General features: G+C 43.3%; 1 long non-coding RNA gene across 2 annotated transcripts; it reads left to right on the top strand.

The window, feature by feature from the left end:
- Nucleotides 1-1,452: 1,452 nt before the first annotated feature.
- LOC125756679 (uncharacterized) lies at nt 1,453-16,966 on the top strand. Of its 2 annotated transcripts, XR_007414683.1 has the most exons (4): nt 1,453-1,673; nt 9,166-9,349; nt 10,577-10,764; nt 16,770-16,966. It is a non-coding gene; the product is annotated as an uncharacterized LOC125756679 (long non-coding RNA). The 2 variants fall into 2 exon arrangements; XR_007414682.1 differs by lacking the exon at nt 9,166-9,349 and having other exon boundaries at nt 1,462-1,673.
- Nucleotides 16,967-17,635: the final 669 nt, after the last annotated feature.

The following is a 17,635-nucleotide window of genomic DNA, read 5'->3' as shown; positions in this document are numbered from 1 at the left end:
CCATTTGACTGGACCACTTGTCTCCACTAATTAAAAAGTTAAATAACCCAATTTCTTGATTCCTGTCGTAATTATTCCTCTGCGCAGCTTAATTTGCACCACGAAAAAAAAAAGTAATTATGAAGGCAGCGTGAATATATCTCATATTTTTATTTCTGAGTATTTTCGGACACATTTCTTGAAACACCCTGAATTAGGGGTGCTTATAAGTCATATACTATGCAATGAACCTACTTTCATTTATTCTAGCTCAATCATGCAGATATGACTTTCCAAAGAATCCATATTGCCTATTTTGGTCTCTTGACATTGTGCCCCTCATTTTTCATCTGGTTCTTCCACTTGTAGCATTCCTTATTTGTAATATCTTGAACCATATTGCAGTGAAAAACGAAACGTTTTCAAGCAAACAGCAGTGCCACAACAGAACAACATAATGGGTAATAGTTGGTGTATATTTGTACTTTTTTAGTGTGCAGACAGTACATTACTAGGAGACAGCAGTGTATTAAAATATTAAAAAAAAAGAAGACGGAAGGAAGAAGTTTAAATTAACCATGAGTCGAACCCACAGACAACAGCACTACCAAGCTGTCCGCGTTGCGCGTTAACCGGCTACACCCCCCGCGCGCTTTTCTTTCTTTCTTTTTCTTTATTGGATACCGCCCGCGCGCTTGGCAGTGCGAAGGCTTCATTTTTTTAGTAAAGCTGCGACCTATAATATCTGTGTTCTACTTAATAACCATCGCGCCAATTAAATCAGTGCTACGTCGTCAACACCCGGCGTGATCTAGATATGAATAGCTCCGTACTGTTCCGAGACGCGCTAGTTGCGATCTCGCTCGATCACTAACTCCGCACTGAACAAAGGCTAATTACCTCAATAAACAAAGATTTTCTACCGTACAGGGAGCTCTAATGTACGTGCTAGCGTCGTAAGTACGTAGCGGCGACACAGCAAAGTACGATAGCTTGTTAATTCATTTTGCTTCGACGCAATGTACGTACGAAATGCCACTGTTTGAAAGAGAAAATGCTGTCTTATGTGAAAATTCTACTATTTTTTAATCGACCTCTGATTATATAAGAACGCACTGTACATACAAGTAATGCAGAGCACTGCTTCGACCGCCGATGGAAAAGTAAAGCGCACTGTCCGCGCTAGAAGCCTGTCGTCTGCTATGAAAACGCGAACAACAAAAAAGGCAAATCTGCTGAAGTACTATTTGGCTTACATTGCATAAATTGCTCTTCAAGATAAGCTATTATTTTCATTGTAAACTATGTTTTTCGAATAACATGCGTGCACTTTTTAATTTGACTCGCTCACGTATTTTTCTTTTTTTTTTTCATCAACTCTACGAGCCAAAGCCATCCACAGCCAAAGCCAAATGTCATTTATTTTTTGTTCTGTGTCAGCGTCTCGTGTGAGCTCGTTACGTCTTCAAGAACGTTAATTTCATCTGAGAACGTGCCGCCCTCCTTTTTGCGATGTGCAAAGATCGTGCGCAAGTCGTGCGTTTTTTGGAGCGCCAGTCACGTACGAGTCGTTCAAGGAATCGAAGGAATGTACTACGGGCGCTCGTAGGACTCCGCAGCATGTCCGCAGCTGATGGCTGACGCCCGTGGCTACCGACACGAGACCGGCTACCGACTGCGTGACAGTATGAAAGGTAAGTGGCACATGTTATTATGCAAAGTACGCAACTCAGCGGAAGGCTGTGTTATCGCACGCGTACGAGGCGTTGTAGAGACGCAGCCTTATGCCCATTTGCGAGTGACAAACATTGTCATTGTCCCCGCTACCGATTCGCTATGACTACGCTCATACGAGCAGAAAGAGCCACGACGCATCGGTACGGCTTTACGGAAGGAAATTTGTAACAACTGAGATAACATGCAATGCGTATGATGATCGATTTGTCTGATGAGCATCATAGTGAGCAGGACGCAGGCGTCACTCGCATTGCATCGTTGTTAAGACAGCAAAGCAATGCGCACGCCATTTACTGTGCAGCCTTGCGCTCACGTTCGTGTGCGAAGCGGTATAATAAGCTGAAACTAATGGTGAAGTGTTGACTATGCGCTTAGACACTGACTTGAACTGGGTAAACGTAATAATGTTAATAGTGAGCTGGAGCCGTGTTTTCAGCATAGCGTAGAGACGTGTTCGTGCAGTATTTGCGTGTGTATCACCCTCACTTGTCAGTAATATTGTACGAACGAGCATCCACGATTATGAAAACTGGCATGCACAATGCGAGATTTCATATTCTGTCAGAGTGACCATGTGAACCTTATCCGAAGCAGCAGATTTCATATTCTGTCAGTGTTGCTTTTTATACATGAGTGTACTGCCTTCACGTAGTTGTATACATTACACTGCTGTGTGGTAGTGGTTTAATTAGCATGGTACTGTGCGGTTGCTTATGTAAACACGTTAGAGGCAGAAGGATCTGAATAGGCTAGTTGTCTCATGAGGAATGTAAGTGTGCTAGCACAAACAAGACAAGGACAGAAGAAAGACGTAGCAACAGGACCAGCACTATTACGCGTCTACCTTCTGTCCTCATCTTGTTTGTGCTAAGACACGTAGGTGCATATAATTTAGCAACAGGCTGTTTATGTAATGCTTTTGTTGCCCATTTAATGCTTCAGAACAAATAAAATAGATTGTGCATATATAAACACGCCTTGACAAGCAAATTTCATGCTGTTATGCCGAACACCTAACAAAAGCCTGTCACGTGGTCACTTGCTTTTGTTTCAGCTTCTGAATACTGTTTATTTTATTAGTTTCTAACTTCAAGAAATTCTACGTCAAATTGATTAATGCTTCTTGACCTTATAATAAGTGCATTGAAAGTATTGCACGCAGTTACAAAGTGTGACCTTACACATATTCAATGCTGCTGCCTGCACAGCTCTGTCATGCTTACTGTTTCTCATTTCTCCCTAACTTATTGCTTACCGTAAAATCCCGAGCAAGCGCCCCCCCCTCCCTTCTTCGGGAGATTTCAAATATGCGACCCATTCTCTCCTCCCACCATTTTCACTGTTTTCATTTGTCCAACGAGTGTGAATGAAACAGGGAATGCATGCGTATTCAATAAAGCATTTCATTAGAAGCACGGGTGTGCATTTTGTATTCTTAGCGGCTCATCCACGGCCACCTTCAATTTTGATTCATGACCGAGCAAGGGCCCCCCTCCAAATCTTGTCGGATTATCCCTCACTGTAGGGGTGGCGCTTGCTCGGGATTTACGGTAGTGTTTCTTACTTTCCTCTTTTTAGACACATGCATACAACGCGGTAAGGTAGGCCGCTTTGCTAGAGAGAAAATTGGTGCAGTCGAATATGTAAATAATCCTCGTACCTCTCAGGAGTCGCATACACCTCGCATAGCATGTATAATGTACAGTACTCACGGATTGAAATAGGACACTTGGAGCGCGTATGGCCGCCGGTATATGCAGCGCCGCTCGTGGATCCTCATGGAACCAAGGTGGTGCATTGGGGTATAAAGCAAGGGGGAGAACATGTACGCAGCAGGATTGCTCCTTCCGGTCACCAACAAGCCGGCCTGTAGTTCACCACGCTGAAAGTGTGGCGCTGGAAGGCTTGCCGCGCTTTCATATGCCGACCGAAATGGCTTGCCGGTGTGCACCTATTATATTGCCGCGCGAGCAGAGGGCGCTCTCGTTACACGCGCTTTGGTGATGCAGCACGAATGCTGTGCAAGACTAAGGGATTGTGCCTTACAGTGTGCATGTAAGCAGTCTATTCTGCCAACATTTAAGTGCAGGGCCCGCTATCGTCGCGGTTAATCGCAGTGACAAATCACGGTGAAATGAAATAATGTCTGTGTCTTCCCGCTTTCTTCGCCCATGTTCAACGCCCAATCTGCATCGTGTTGCAAGCAGCGGCCAATGTAGCGTCAACGAACACATGTAAGGCACAATCTCTTAGCTGAATCCTGTGTCTTACTTGCACAGCGTGCGTTCCACATCGCCAAAGCGCGTGTAACGAGAGCGTCCTCTGCTCGCGCTGCAATATAGGAGGTGCGCACTGGGGAGCCATTTCGGTTGGCATACGAAAGCACGCAAGCCTTGCAGCGCCACGCTGGCAGTGTGGTGAACTAAAAGGCCGACTAGTTGACGACCGGAAGGAGCAAACCTGCTGCGTCGATGTTCTCCTCCTCGCTCTATACCTCAATGCAACACCTTCGTTCCATGAGCACCCACGAGCGGCGCTGCATATACCGACGGCCATGTGCTCCGAGTGTCCTATTTCAATCCGTGGGTACTGTGCACTGCACATATAATCCCAATTAGCTCTGATCGATTCATTTGTTCAGTTATGCTCTGCTTAAAAAGCACAAATGAAGGGAAGGTGTTGGCATCTGTCGGTTCGGTGCATTACCTGGCCATCCTTTTTTTAAATTATTTTTTCTTCTTACTTTAAGTACTACGGCAGCGCAAGTTAGGAGGCAGACACAAACAAAGTGACGCACAACACAAAGCCTCAAATGCTAGTTGATAGTTTTATACAGGCAAAAGGGACAGAAAACTGGAAAACAGGTAGGGGGGCGGTATAAGTGGGTCTGAGTCCATTTAGTTATGCATCACTGTCAGGAGAAAATGAAAAGTGTAAGAGCAGTGAAAGTACGGTGTCACATATGGTTGCTGAGTTGGTTGGCCTTCAAAAGTCACAGCCGCACTTTTGTGGCTTTCAGCAGCCTTGATATTGTGACAAAGTAGGACAGTAGCACTGGCAATTGGGCGAGTTGGTACGGATGCATAGATTTAGCACGGTGCAACAATTCAGACGAAAAGGCGAACAATCGATGGCACTTGTGTTCGTGTGATCATTCATTTTTTCATCTGCCTTGTTGCGCCGTTCTAAAAGTAGGAGAGACAAGAAAAACCAGAGAGCATGACAGATTGACCGGCTTTATAGATACTGAACAAGCAGTGTCCTCATTTTTTCATTGAACTAAGGAACCCATGCGTTTCATTGTCGTCACCATGCCCTGGCAGGTACACGTGATATATGTGCGGCATTTGGCCCATGCTGAAAATTGTGTTACATCGTCGTCGCTATGCCGTGGCACATACACACTTCAATATGGCCGTGGGAGTATGTACAACTATGGTCCTGACATCTTGTTCAACATTCTATTTGGCTGCCAAGAGAATGCCTTGTAATCAGAGGCTCAGAATAGAAGCCAGCATGTGACAGCTCTCAGCATGTGTTCTGCACAGCACTGTTTTGCCCCAAGCTTCTAAAATCATGCTTTGTTTATGGTACCACTCATGCAGAATTTGCCTTTGCTGCTGCATTACTATCGTCTAATCTCATTTGTCGTAAGTGTAAATACAGTGAAACCTCGGTGATACGATCACAGCTGATACGAATTTCGGGGTGATACGAATTTTTCGTTGGTCCCGGCCAAGGCCCATTAGCCTGCAATGCAATGGAGTACGGTTGTTGCGAACCAATTTTCACCCAGTGACGTTTGATACGAACGTATGCTACCGCACAGGTACGAAGAGGTGCTGTTGGTGCTGTCCTGGAAGATGCACCAAGCACGTGCGAGCGCGGGAACGCAAGCGTGGGCATGCGCGCCGCACCGCCAAATTGTCAGAATCACGGTATCAGAAAACCCTTTTCTTACAGTCAGAATAAACCCTCAGAGACGCGTCACGGCCTCCGAGATTGTGTGCCCGAATCTTTGAAGCTCTTAAGTGCCTCCGTGTGCCTTCGCATTTAGATTACAGAGGATATTAGTGCCATGCTTCTTTTTCTAATGCGTCGATGCGGGCTCCTGTCGTACTGTGTTTACACGTGCGTGCCTCATGCATCAGACATCCTATGAAAGAAGACCAAAAGAAGACCAGGACGGTCTTTGCGAAGGAGTCATGCCTCACAGTGTCAACATGCACGACCGTTGATTTCGCACTTGTGCGGGCATGGCCGTAAATATCCCCAAAACATCCCCAACACCTCCACGATAACAAAATCATAACACAAGACCGTGGTTCTGTAACTTTGTGGCCTTGATCCATGGCGTCAAAGCGCTTCTTTCGTTACTTTTACTGCAGTACTCCGGTGTCATGAAAAACATACTAAAATTTTAAAGGGGCTACTGCTGTCGCGGGTCACAACGCACCTGGTTCATTAATTAAATATGCGCGTATGGGCCATATATTTATCAGTACTGGTATGATTGCCGACATCTAAAAACTTAACTGACAATCGTTCAGGGTTCTTGCGGACATTGCTGCGGCCCTGAAAAACAATAAATGAAAATGTACGCCAGCTTCTTTGTCGCATGCTAATTTTCCATGCTTTCTGCTGATACGAATTTTGGATGATACGAATATTTTTGGTAGTCCCGTGAGATCCGTATCACTGAGGTTTCACTGTAGTAGTGGGGCATGCTCATGCATAAATATCGTTCCTCTTCTGAACTTTTGGAATGGGTATCAACGGAAGAGTGTCTGAAGATATTTCACCACCATAGAAAGGAGATGAGATTTGTCTCGTTTCTGTCTTGTCTCCCTTCTATCGAGGCTACATGTCTTGTGTATTTCAGTTGAGGGGTGATTCTACAAGAGATCAAACATGCATGTCCAGTCGATATTTTGTTTTGTCTGGTTTTTTATGTTATGCAGGCACATTCAAAGAGCATGGAACCAAAAATTTTATTTCCAAAAAACGCTCCCAGCGCGGCAAAAAAATATTTGAAAGCGGCGTGCGGCGTCGTGTTTTTCCTCACTGCAATATTTTAAAATTTTACGGCCGAATTTAACGCGAACTATAAATTCTGTGTCGAAAACTTTTTCTGTTGATTTTAATACACATTACTGTGAATTACATCCATGCTTTCTTTATGCCATCCTCAAAAGGAGAAAAATGTGAAAAATTGACAAACAGGGCCCAAATCAAAAAAGTTTGCCAAGTTTGATGTGCCTTGGTGCCTTTTCTATTTCACACAGAAACTTCAAAACAGTGTCAAATACACAAAAAAGCCTTTGCAACATTTCTGCTGTAGATCGTTTTCCTACAGGCAGCGCAAAAGAAGAAAAAAATAGTTAAAAGAAGCAACTTTTTTCTAAAAAGCTCGTCTTCAAAAAAATAAAATAATAAAAAACTCCGGTCTCAATTCTGACGACAATTTTTTATCGAAAAGCACTTATGTCAATGAAAACGCGGTTTTAATATCATATGCCCTCATTTGCATTATTCAGGAGATATAACAGGCCAAAATGACCCTTGCTGTGTGTGCTCAGTTCAGTGCGATTTATGGTCGTTATCAGCTTGCATTGTGCGTAAATCTAGTTTTAATTGTTTTTGCTGCAGCAAAACTTTGCTCTGGTGACTTGTCGTCAAGAAAAATGTGTTCTCAGATTTTATTTGTGTCTAGCATGTGCGAAAGTGCTAAAGGGCTAATGCCTACGCAGGGGCTAATGCCTGAACTTACCCTGCCATTATTCGCTAATCAGGAGCATGCAAGACACCGTGAGCACATGGTTTAGGTAACGTTGCCAAAACTCGCCTTGCACACCAAACAAAGCATCTGTATGCAGCGGCAGGCCAGCTTAATCTGTAACTAAATGCCACAATCCGGCCATAGGTCGGCAAAAATATTGGAACTCACTCCGACTCACTTAAAAAATATATTTTTGCACTGAGAGCTCACTCGGACTCAGACTCACCGAAATTTTCCTCAGCCAGACTCACTCGGACTCAGACTACTAAACTTTTTCTCAACTGGACTCACTCGGACTAAAACTCACCAACATCTTGCTCAGCCGGACTCACTCAGAGTCAGACTCACGGCTTGAACTGAGTCTGAGTGAGTCGACTCATGAGTTCTCTGGTGTAAAGTTAGCTTTTCCGATCATGGTGTAAATGCTCTTTAACGCCAATATCTCACATAATCGGTGCTCTACAATACACCTTTTGATCTTATACCTTCAAATAGTAGTTATGAGTGGTTGCAATCCAGTAAGGACGTTTTTATGAAATGTGCGACTCACACGAGATATTTCTATCAAGAACTTCCCATGCAAGAGTTTGCGGGAGTAGGTAATGGAACCCCCCCTTAGCACCACCGCTCCCACTCACACCTCTTATCAATAAACATTGTGGTGGAGCATGAACGCTAGTGCGTTGAGGCACGTGTGAATAGATTTGAGTATAAATGTAAGCCGGTGTGAGGCTGATAGTAATGCCGATAGGTGAGTAGATAAGTCCATTGGCCGGCAATGAAGGGTGGAGCTCGCCCTGACTCGCTCAATAAATATATGTTGCGCTTAGGGCTCACTCGGACTCAAACTCACTAAAGTTTCCCTCAACCGGACTCACTTGGACTCAAACTCACCAACGTATTGCTCAGCCGGACTCACCCAGACTCAGACTCACGGCTTGATCTGAGTCTGAGTGAGTCGACTCATGAGTGAGTTTGCCGACCTATACAATCAGCAGGCGCACTGTTATTGAGGTGCTTTCTCACTGCCTGCTTGCTTCCCTTTCATTACGTGCATTGTACACTCTAACCATCTTCCCCATTCAACGCACACTGTGCTAAACAGCATACGTAAAAAGTTATTTCAGTCATTTCTGAGTCGTTAATTTCGCTTCCCGCTATCATGTTTTCGGCGTCGCAGGTAACGTCTTCCTGTATCATCTTAACCTTTACCTCAGCATTTCAGCAGCCAGAAAATGTGCGGTGCGGCACGATTAAGCCATAAGTGGCCGAAGCTGCCCAATTTATGATGTTTTGTTGGCACTTTACTAAAGTGCTTTCCCACGTTGAGAACAGCAGACGTCACTGGTGGCGCCAGACGGGCATTATCCTTAATTTTGACAAGGAGTCTGGCCCACAAATTAATTATCACACCCCAAAGCATTTAGATATCCTTGGTCATAAAATATGAAACCATGAGTAGTTAAGTGAGCAAATGTGTGCGGCGGTGTTCAGTATAAACGTTTCGGCTTGGTCTAGCTGTTCATTACACGGGATGCATGCAGCCCATGGCTAGGTCTGAGTATTCTGTGCCGATTACTTACGCATCCGCAAAAAGAAGATTGCTGAGAAAAACATTTTTGTTGCGTCAATTTTCTTTCATTCCTGCTTTTGTTGTTGTCTTCCTCCAGAAGCTACTGCCATAGGGTGAGGATCTTCGCGACACCTGTGAGGTCTGCTAGCATTGCTTTACGCGCCTCAAGGAAAACCTGTCTACATCTATGAGAATTGCGATGAAGTAGTCGAGGCATTTCTTCAGGAAGAAGCGATTGATATCTTGAACAGGTGCGCCCACCTTTCCTCTGATGCCTGTAGGTGAGGTTCTAGGCTGCAAACTACATACGCGTTAGCCCTTCAGAGGATGGCAGCAGCCCATTTTCGCACACGCTAGACACAAAGAAAATCTGAGAACACGTTTTTTTTGACAAGCTACCAGAGCAAAGTAGATTTACGCACAATGCAAGCTGATAACCACTGATCACACTAAGTGAGCACACACAGCAAGGGTCATTTTGGCCTGCTATATCTCGTGAACAAAGCAAATGAGGACATATGATATTAAACTGTGTTTTCACTGACATAAGCGCTCTTCGATAAAAAAATGTCGTTAAAATTGAGACCGGTGTTTTCTTCATCTTATTTCTTGAAAATGGACCTTTTTTTTAAAAAAACTGGCTTCTCTAACTATTTTTTTTCTTCTTTTGCGCTGCCCGTAGGAAAACGATCTCCTATAGAAATGTTGGAAATGTTCTTTTCTACATTTGACATTGTTCTGAAGTTTCTGTGTGAAATAGAAAAGGCGCCAAGACGCATCAAACTTAGCAAACTTTTTTGATTTGGGCTGTGTTTGGCATTTTTTCACATTTTTTTCCTTTTGAGGACAGCATAAAAAAAGCATGGATGTAATTCACAGTAATGCATAATAAAACCAACAGAAAAAATTTCAACACAACGTTTATACTGCGCGTTAAATTTGCCCGTGAAATCCAAAAATATTGCGATGAGCTAAAACAGGATGGCCACACGGCCACCTCCAAATAGTTTTTTGGCACGCTGGGAGCGTTTTTTGGAAATAATATTTTCGGTTCCGTGCGCTTTGAATGTGGCCACATAACATATAAAAAACCCAGGCAAAACAAAAATATCGATTGGACAGGCATGTTCGATCTCTCGTGGAATCACCCTGAGGTAATTTTTGCATCTCTTTCAATGTAGTTGCACCATCAGTGTCCAAATGTGCCATTTAAAAAAAAAAAAATGCTGCCCAGAATATCCCGTTAACTGGAGTTGTGGTTGTGCTGCCGTGACCTAGCTTAGTGCTCTCTTTACATACAGTATAAACATTCACCTTGAACATTACGGTTGGCTTTAGATGGATTGTGGCAGTTCAGAAAAATAAGTAAAATGAAGGTTGCAAATGCAGAGCTGAACTGCTAAGAAAGAATGCCTGAGTTCGCCTCTTCAAAATGGGAGCTGTTTCTTCTGCAGAAGTTTGGATGTCATGTTTTAAATTCTAAAAACCTCTTCTGCGACCTTGTGCAGGTCCATCTTGGCCCACGACTGTAAATGGAAAACCAAAAGTGGCGGTGGTGGTGTTCTCTGTCAGAGAAACAGCAAAAGTACTATCGCACAACGAAACATTGCACAACTGAAGCATCGCCTGTGCCTCATGCTGCTGTTTCATCAAAGATCAAGGTCATCGCCCTTGGAGGGACTTTATGCATGGCAGCGTGAGTGGCTGATTGGTCTTTTTTTTGTTCTGTCTTAGGCCGAATAATAGTATCCAAGTGCAACCTCGACAAAAAGCGCAATGGTGACAATGACGTCGTCCACTTACAAGTGCACGCCTCAGTTTTTACAGAGGAATGTCAGCAGCCTCAACGTCATCCGGAAATCCAGTCTTGCTGCTCAAGCAGAAGGAAGGAAAAAGAGAGACAGGATAGAGAGTGGCCTTTTTTCTTCTTTCTGCTTGTGCAGCAAGACCAGAATTTAGTATGAACCAGCTAATCTGCAAAGAAGTATTGTCTCAACATTATATTTGCACAGTACACGTGATGAGGTCTTGCTTATGCTGGCACGTAAGAAATTGGAGCGTTTTACTTCTGTCAGGCAACGGGAAGCTGGGAGGGCGTAAACAAATGGTGCTCCACAGTTTTCATGAATGCAGGAGTGTAACTGTTCATCGACAAGTTCTTTTGGTTTTTTCTACAATAGGAAGTCAGGTCTTCAGGTTTCATGCAAATATGTCTGTAACGGTTCAATAGGGAGGCAACTACTGGCCTCTCACAAGTGTTTGGAAGAACAACATTATGTTCAGGTACTGGGCAATGCATACTCTTTCTGTAAACATTGAAAGAGAGTGCTCCATTATTCCTGTTTACCAATACATTCAAAAAAGGTAGTTCCCAGTCTGCCTCCATCTCCACCATGAACTGAAAGAAATTTACTTGATAGATTAGATGCATTTGGAAGCTTCCAAAGCAGAGCGATTAATCACACACACACAAAAAAAGATAATATTCATAGCACACAAAAATAATTGGTTTTGGGCTGAAAGAAGCAATGGAATTATATTCCAGCCACTGCATTGTCAGATTCGTGGTGTGCCTTGGACTTGCACTTAACATGGGCTTTTCGAAACACACGTAGTTATTGCCCAGGGAAAAACTGAGGAGCCTCTTCAAGTCGTGAACATCAATTTGAGACCTTTCTTGTAGGGCTGGATGAGCGTTGAGAGCAGCAGTACGCACTTCAATGGTCATGTCAATGATAATATAAGTAACCAGAACTGTATACTTCCATGCCCACTGACATTGTTGTTGATGTGAAAGTCCACAACTCGCCAATGGGTGACTGTCACAGTGGCTGCAAAATCACGCCCTCACTTCTTTTAGCCCAACAAACAAACATTTCAGCCAAGCATTTTTGTGTGTTACGTACTATCTGCATCAAATGAAACCCGAACAGCGGCAAGCCTTCGCAATGGTATAGTGCGCGCCGTCCAGTTATCACCAGGGACGGGTGCGCGTATGCGCAGTGTGGCCAAACCAGATGCACGCGCCTGTCAATGGTAATGACAGGACGGCGCGCACTGTACCATTGTGAAGGCTTGCCGTGGTTTGGGTTTCATTTGACGCAGATAGCACATTATTGTTTTTGCCTGATTAAGTGCGCTGCTCTGAAAGCTTTCACACCCATTTAACTCTTTCCCTGGAGAGTTTTTTTTGGCCAAAATCGATACAAAAATACCCATATTTTTTATTTGGCTGGTTGATTCTAAGTGTCTTGAAACAACTAAAAAAATTATTCAAGGACACCTTATTAGCATTATACATGCGACATATTTTTTGTATGTTATAAAATATGCAGATGATTGACTTCACCGCACTGCACCACGGAAAGCACCCTAACATCTCCAGCCTTCAGTGCAGAAAATGTCTCTTTGAAATTTGAAATGTAAAGCGCTATTGGACTAGCGAGTCCTTGAAAACAAACCTTTAACGTGCTGGTAGGCGTTTGGTTACATCTAACGGCATCCTCTGTCGACGTGTTGAGGCACGATCGTCATCCGAATCCAGCAGTTTAGAGAAACTATGCTGCTTTTTGTAGTCACTGCCGCATTCACAGGAGAACTGCAATTCTTCATTTCACAACACTTCGGCAAACAAGCACTTTTTTTTTTTTGAATGGAGCTGTTGCAAGCAAGCACGCACCTCTTGCGCACAGAGGAGGATGCCATTTTCTAATTCCAGTTGCCAGAATCAAGCCCTTCCTTGACTAAAATGCATGTTTTGAGCGTGTTTTTAAATTTTTTACTGTGCCATCTGTTGAAGCCAAAGAGAAGACAGCTAACTGAATCAGGGTAGCTTAACTGCGGCGCCTTCAAATGCTTGTTTCAGGATGGACGAGCCTAGCTCGTCTTTGGTGTGAGCGGTACGGTACAAATTGTGTGGACAAGCTCAGCTCATCTTTGGTAAGGAAAGGGTTAAACCATCGGGTAGATTCCAGTAAATTCACAGTAGAGATGGAGCAGATTAGAAATTAACATTCTTTTGGATGAGTTGGCAAACAGGAACAACAGAACACTGCATTCCTTCAGTGTTTACAGAAAGGATACACAGGGACTGGTACCTGAGCTTAATGTCTGCCCATCTGTGCATAATGTCTGCATTTTCCAGAGGTCAGCAGTTGCCCCTCTTGGACCGTTTACAGTTGCATTTGCACGAAACCTGAAGACCTGACTTCCTAAATGTACAAAACTCAAAAGTACTTTTCGACAAATAGTTCCACTCTTGAGTACATGAAAACTGTGGAACACTGTTTGTCCAAACCCTCCTGGCCTGCCAGTATCCGACAGAAGTAATGCGCTTCTTACATGCCAGGGTAAGTGAGACCTCATGACGCGTACAGTGTAATTATGATGTTGGGGCTGCTAACCTTCCTGCGTACAAACTTGGGCAAGGGCTCATATGGGGAAAAGACAAGCTGCCAAAATAAGTCCTTACAGGCATTTTCTGCAAGATTCCCTGAGCAGACTGGGCGAGTGTCTACACCAGGGAGACTTACACAGCAGCTGCGCCAACTTCATAACAATGTCGATAAGAAAAAGATGACGGAGCACGCAAAAAACAACTGAGCACAATACAGACTGGGTGAATTGTGTATAGTACAATTGGCCAGTAAAGAAAATGGAAGTCATGTTTGTATCTGAAATCCTTTGAGATACAAGCGCTTTTCTGTTGTACTTTCTTCCATTACGATCAATGCAATCGTGTTGCCCTTTTTTGCTGGTGCCCTCGAAGGCTGTGCACATATGAGCTTAGAAGCTCCCATGATTCCAAGTCTCTTCATGGGATTAATTTTAGTGTCAGTTTCACCGGCATTGTTGAACTTGATGCGGTAATCGTGTTTCTCACAATAATGGTTGAGAGCATCGCGCTCTGAACAACACCCACTTTGGAGGATTGGCTTAAGAAATGGATAGGCTAACAGAAATGGATTTATATAATTTGTGTGATTGTTGAAAAAAAAGTTAGAATAATCAGTATGAATTAATATTGGTTATTTCAAAATTTAGATCAAAATGAAGGGACAAGGAGGCAGCACTAGAATGAATACAAAGGACAAGAAGACAGGACATGCGCTGTGTCCTGTCTTCTCGTCCTTTGTATTCGTCCTAGCGCTGCCCCCTTGTCCCTTCATTATGAACCCAAACCAACTCGCCTACCTATTTGTGATTCTGTTAGATCAGAATCTTGATTCAGTAAAAGATTAATTGAATTTTAACTAAAAGAACCATATTAATCTAATTAATGCTGAAGGGCCTCAAAACCAGCTTCACTATTATTAACCCTTTGCGGTCCGTTGTCGGGCAGCGCCCGACAACGCAACACGGCCGTAGCGGTCCGCTGTCGGGCCCCGCCCGACAAGGGTGTTCGTGGTTTAAATTTTGCTGTTTTCTCACCGCGAGTCGCGCGCATTTTTTGTATACATGAAGGGCCATCTCTTGAGGAATAAGTGAGCTTTGTTTGTTGAGGTTTTACTTTTTTGACACTAGGGTGCAGCACTATGATCAGCACGGGGCCTAGAGCGTACCCACTCGCGCGCGCGGTTCGCTGAGAAGCATGGCCACGTTTTCACCGCGTGCGTTTTACGGCGGTGCTTTTAGCGAAAGCGAGGATGACTTTAGTGAGGAAGAGAATTACGTGCCTCCACCAGACAGTGATGACAGTGATTCGACAGAAGTGAGTGACGAAGACGACGACGGCGGCGGTGGAAACCTGCAGTAATAACCCTGGCCTGCACACAGGGGAATGCTTTGAGCGGTATCATACGTTGCCCAAATATCACTAAAAGAGTTGCCTGCAGAATGCAGGAGCAAAAATAAATATCCTGTGCGTTTCTCTTCCACAGCTTGTGTTTTTATTCGCGGCGCCAGAAACTGGCGAAATAGTTTCGGACCGCTAGAGCCGGAAAGTGGGTAAAGGTTTTGGACCGCAAAGGGTTAACATTTCAAGTAAATGTGTGCTTCGAGTTCAAACTTTTGCAACGATAAACAATGCCAAACATAGCCACGGAATAAAAAACAATCTTGTGCTCCTCTTTGGGCCTTTCGGTATCCCCAGAGTTGGTAGTGACGTGACCAGAAAATCTGGTCATGTCAGCAGCTGAGAGAACCTGTTTGTCTGCCTGCAGGTATGCGTATTCGCTGCTTATCCTTCTCGCACGGTGAGGAGAAATACTTGCCCAGGAGGAGAGATAAGTTAACGAATGGAGTGTAGCGCATGAAAGAGTGAAACGAGGGAGGGCTGCATTTTGATCATCATACGCATGTAACTCCGCTAATAGAGCAGCATTTCAAAAAATTCTCGTGGCCACATGTTCACTGTAGTAAGGCAGAGTGACCGCGACTGGTATGCAGGAAACACGACTCGTGTAAAGGAAGTGAGGAAATTTGAAGTAAGGCACGTTGAAGCAGAATATCTTAGGAAAAAAATTGCTAGTCATGTGATATAGATACAGCTACACAGGTTATTTCTTGTATGCTATGCGTAAAGAACACTTCCAGGTTTAACAAAATAATTCAAGCATCCTTATCACTTTGTTAGATCGAGTTTTCACTGTAATCACTCAGTTCTTCTGTACCTGTTACATTCATAATATGAAAGTTAGCAAAAGTTAGTTTGCCTAAAATAACCTTCCTCATTCTTGTTTTCAATTGGGAAAAGTTTATTACCTGTTATAGGGAACAGAGTAAGGCACAAGGATGTCTTGTGGGCTAAGCAGGCATATAGATGACTGTCCAATCTAGCATGCAAGAAGAACTGATTTATTCTCTCGAGGTGTTTTCTCAAGGAGCCTTAGCAATACACAGGGCCGCAACCAAATGGAGCTGAAAAGCAAGACGATGGCTCCACAAAATATGACACCCCCCGGTCCCCTTAGAGAAAATAATGCAAATGAAAAAAATGTACATGTTTGCTGTTGGGACATACAGAGGTGATGTTCTCAAACAGATGGTTCTGGCACCCACTTGTTTTTAACACACCCTAATTCAACATAAACCAATTTTAAGCTGGGAAAAAATGCAGCATATGCCTCCTATTTTTAAACCAGAAAAGAATACAGCACACTGAGTTTATGACTTGACATATCCTGATACTTAATATTTATTTTCACCATTCTCACACATGAACTGCATGCTTTTTAAATAAGTCTGCAGCTATCATGCCTCAACTTCACCAATTCAACCTTTGATGCATGCAATATTCAGAATATGAAGGACACATTTCATGATCTGCTGTGGCAAAATTTTATACCTAAAGCTTTTTAAATGAGCTTTCCTATGAAACCAGCACATTACTGTCGCCACTCTTTATACATTACATGGGAACTGTTTGGTCACCACCTTGTTGATTGCTTTACTGCTTTTGTGAGTGCTACAAACACAGTTTTGGTCGAGTAGTGAATTGTAATGCGTGTGGAATTTTCAGACCTGTTTGCTTGACGAAATGCTGCACGCTGTAGCTGAGTAACTATGCTACTCATGTTATTTACATTCTGCTTAAATATCAGTGCTTGAAATGTGATAAGCATGTTATATCTGTTAGGGCTCTAACCACTTTTTGCAGGTTGCACAGCCACCTCATAACTGTTCCGTTGGCAATAGATTTCAGTATTTGTGTCCTGTGTGAAAATTTCGTCTAAAATAAAATTCACTTTTGCTTTATTTCAGATGGTTCGAGTTCCACACGGAGAATCCTGAAGCTAATTCTTCCAAGGCAGAGCGGGGCATGCTGAAAGTTATCAGAAGGCCGAAAGAATAAATCGGTGGTTCATCTGCATGTACAACCATCGTCAAGTGTTATCATGTACTGTTTTTTGCAGCTGCATAATATTAAACAGTCCGAGTCTGCCCCAGCAGCCCATATGGGTAACAGATGTTTTGATTAAGACTTCTTTTATGATGTCTCTGAAAGTAAGGCAGTATGCATTCAATGAATTCGAATTATTTCATAAACATGGCTTCATGTGGTTGGATAAACCAGTTGCATAAATTGATGTGATATTTCCAGGAATGACAAGTTCCCTGTGAGATTCACACACTAGTTTTCTCACGCAATTGACTAGGTGGCAGTGTAAGGTGTCTAATAGAAATAGTGATAGGAGCCACCACAGTTCTCGAAGTGGCTGACACCAACAAACTTTCCATAAGTACCAATGAAACATGTCTTATTATTTGATGGCAACACTGTTCCTCAGATGTGCACCGTAGAGTAGCTGGTCCCTGTCTTTATATGTTTAATATGCTACACTGCCCAGGTGCAGCAATATATGACACCCAAAATATCACAACGACGTTAAATCGTGCTGTCTCTGTGTGTTCGTCCATCATCTTTTCCGCTGTTATTTTATGATTACGATCCAAAATATAAAAAGCTGATATATGGGCATATAAAAATTTGCCAGATATGGCCATATATGACATTATATAGGGATCCCATATATGGGTATATTAAAAATTGGGCAGATATGGACTTATATGGCCATATAAGGCCATATATGAGAGCCCATATATGGGTATATTAAAAATTGGGCAGA

Source organism: Rhipicephalus sanguineus, unplaced genomic scaffold (genome assembly GCF_013339695.2).
Source record: "Rhipicephalus sanguineus isolate Rsan-2018 unplaced genomic scaffold, BIME_Rsan_1.4 Seq451, whole genome shotgun sequence".
Lineage (NCBI taxonomy): Eukaryota > Metazoa > Arthropoda > Arachnida > Ixodida > Ixodidae > Rhipicephalus > Rhipicephalus sanguineus.
The sequence above is the reverse complement of the archived record's forward strand: the minus strand, read 5'-3'. Positions and strand labels throughout refer to the sequence as shown.